Source organism: Urocitellus parryii, chromosome 5 (assembly GCF_045843805.1).
Source record: "Urocitellus parryii isolate mUroPar1 chromosome 5, mUroPar1.hap1, whole genome shotgun sequence".
In the NCBI taxonomy this organism is placed as follows: Eukaryota; Metazoa; Chordata; class Mammalia; order Rodentia; family Sciuridae; genus Urocitellus; species Urocitellus parryii.
This window is the reverse complement of record NC_135535.1, coordinates 134,080,347-134,083,646: the sequence shown is the minus strand read 5'-3', so window position 1 is coordinate 134,083,646 and position 3,300 is coordinate 134,080,347. Positions and strand designations below refer to the sequence as shown.

At 51.8% G+C, this 3,300-nt stretch overlaps 1 pseudogene; it reads left to right on the top strand.

Annotated features, from left to right (window-relative positions):
- The first annotated feature begins 315 nt into the window (after positions 1-315).
- LOC144255154 (M-phase inducer phosphatase 2 pseudogene) lies at positions 316-1,876 on the top strand (annotated as a pseudogene).
- Positions 1,877-3,300: the final 1,424 nt, after the last annotated feature.

Genomic DNA, 3,300 nt, shown 5'->3' with positions numbered 1-3,300 from the left:
GAGTTGGAGGTGACCCACTGGGAACTGGAAAGCCCATCTCCTACTTTAATTGGCTAAGAACATTCTGTAGAAAACCTTTGGCGTTGAAGAGGTTTCCCTGGCTGTAGCCTGAGTCCCGCGTCCCTCCACCTCTCCCCACCCTCCCCGCATCCCTTTCCCCTTGGGCTACCTCACCTCGCTCCAGTCCCATTGCTCTTCCTCCCTCCCTTACTCCCACCCCGGCCCGCTCCCTCCCTGGCCCCGGCCAGCTGTTCTGGGCTTCTGTTGGTCGCCTTGCGCCAGGCCCTGCAGCCAGCTTTTGCCTGCCCCGCCGCGATGGAGGTGCCCCAGCCCGAGCCTGCGCCAAGCTCGGCTCCTAATTCTGCCGGCTTATGGGAGAGCGCCCAGCGTCCTGGCCACCTCCAGGGCCTCTGGCTGGGGACTCATGGTCTCCTGGAGTCCCCGGAGCTTGCGGTCTCTAAGTCTCCAGTCACCACCCTGACCCAGACCATGCACAATCTCGCCGGGCTCGGCAGCGAGAACCCAAAGAGTCTGCCCTTTCACAGCCAGCGGACAAACCTATCCCTGTCAAGGCAGGGATCTGAATCTTCCCTGTCATCAGAGTCCTCTGAATTTTCTGACGCAGGTCTCTGCTTGGATTCCCCCAGCCCTATGAACCCCCAGATGGCAGAACAGACGTTTGAACAGGCCATCCAAGCAGCCAGCCGGATTATTCGAAATGAGCAGTTTTCTATCAGACGTTTGCAGTCCTTGCCGGCATGGCTGCTGGGCCACATCACCAACTCCCAAGCACTGGAAAGCTGGAGGAAGAGTGAGGCAGGTGACAGAGCTGCCAGCAGTCCTGGGGAAGACAAAGAAAATAATGGATTTGTCTTCAAGATGCCATGGAAGCCCACACATCCCAGCCCTGCCCATACTCTGGCACAGTGGGCCAGGCAGCCGCAGAGAGGCCTTTACCCAGAGGCCAAGCTCAGCCCCTGACCTGATGTGTCTTACCCCTGAGCATAAGATGGAAGTAGAGGAGCCCAGCCCCTTGGCTCAGTCCTGCTCTCTGACCCCTGCTGAGGCAACTACTGAGGAAGATGATGGATTTGTGGACATTCTGGAGAGTGACTTAAAGGATGATGAAGCAGTTCCCCCAGGCATGGAGAGCCTCATTAGTGCCACATTGGTCAAGACCTTGGATAAGGAAGAAGAACAGGACCTCATCATGTTCAGCAGCCTGAGAAACCTAAAGCCCGTGTCCTCTGCTCAAAGTCCCTGTGCCATGATGAGATCGAAAACATCCTGGACAGTGACCATCCTGGGCTAATCGGAGATTACTCCAAGGCCTTCCTTCTACAGACTGTGGATGGCAAACACCAAGACCTCAAATATATCTCACCCGAAATGATGGTAGCCCTGTTGACCGGAAAATTCAGCAACATTGTGGAGAAGTTTGTGATTGTGGACTGCAGATATCCCTATGAATATGAAGGAGGGCACATCAAGACTGCTGTGAATTTGCCTCTGGGAAGGGATGCTGGGACCTTTCTGCTGCAGCACCCCATCATGCCCTGTAGCCTGGACAAGAGAATCATCCCCATTTTCCATTGTGAATTCTCATCTGAGCGTGGGCCCCGCATGTGCTGATTTATCAGGGAACGAGACGGTGCAGCCAATGACTACCCCAGCCTGTACTACCTGGAGGTGTATATCCTCAAAGGCGGCTACAAGGAATTTTTTCCACAGCACCCGAACTTCTGTGAACCCCAGAACTACCGGCCCATGAATCACGAGGCCTTCAAGGAGGAGCTGAGGACCTTCCGCCTGAAGATGCAGCTGGGCTGGGGAGCGAAGCCAGAGGGAGCTCCATAGCCGGCTGCAAGATCAGTGAGGAACCGGTGCCAGTCCTGCCACCATCCTGGCCCTGTGAGGCCCTGGAGCCTATTGTACCATGGGCCTTCTAGAGGCCTCAGGTGCTATCCAGGGGAAAGACAGCATGGGTGTCCTGTCTGTCTGCCCCTGTCCCTGATTTCCCTTGTCTCACTCCAGTCATTTTCCATACCCTGGAAGACCCCAGCCTGGTGGGTTAAAACCAGGTCAGAGGAAATATTTTGTGTTCAGCAGGGACCTTTTTGCTTTTCTTCCTTCCTGTTTGGGTCAACTCTTTTGTCTTCCTGGTCCAGAAAAGTCCCTTTATGTATGTGTCAGCTGAGGCTGTTGGGAGAGCCTTGCCCCTAAGGACCAGGATGGGCCAGGGCTGCCCCTGCCTCTGCAAGAATCATGGGTGTGTCTGCACGTTGCCCCTTTCTTTTTCCTGTCCCTCTGTCCAAGCACCCCCAGTGTAAACATAAGCTCTTACTCTTTCCTGTTGCAGTATTACCTGCATGCTTGATTTCTTTGTCTAACTTTTACCTGTCCCAGGACACAATCACTGGCTGTGTAGTCTCCCCCTGTCCAGTTGGGGTTAGAGATTCAAACAGCAATTACCCCCTGGTCCTGGCTTTTGTTGCCCCAGAAAGGGATGTTATTATCTTTGGAAGTCCCTGAGGAAGGGGCTAAGGCCTGAATCAGGAGCCTACTGGAGGCCCCAATGCTGTGAATCCTAGGGCCTGACTGGTCAGAACTTGCTGCTGTCCTGTCATGGATGGATGGATGGATGAATGGACTGACTGTGGGAGCATGGATGGCCATGAATGCATGGTGCCTTGCACACACATGTGCATATAAGTTGAGTGGAAGCATTTTGGTGAACATACTAGCCTGTGGCAGGAATATATATGTGAACAAAAAGTCTTTACAATTCATTTGGAAATATTCAAGAAAAAATTGTTCAAGAAAAAATGTGGAAGCAGCTAAACCAAGGACTGAGCAACCTCTGGATTCTGAATCTCAAAGTGGGGGAAGGGTTGTGCTTGAAGGCCCCATGAGACATCTGTTAAGGATCATCAATAAAGCACTGAGCAAGTTTAAAAAAAAAAGAAAGAAAGAAAGAAAGAAAGAAAGAAAGAAAGAAAGAAAGAAAGAAAGAAAGAAAGAAAGAAAACCTTTGGCGTTCCCCCATATAAATAAAGCAAATGCGGGCTTTCAGGCTTTCTTTCCAGCTTGGAAGCTAGACCCTTAAGGCCAAAGAGCTGTCCTGACCTTGGTCTTTAAAACTACTTTCTGGGTCCTGTGATTTTTCAAGGTATTTCTCAGCCAACTCACTCCCCCAGGGGAACCCAGCTTTCATCACCTATGAGGGCTGCAGGTGAGAGTTTCGATTTCTGTTTCCCTTATTGCTAGTGATGTTGCATATTTTTCATATATTTGTATTTC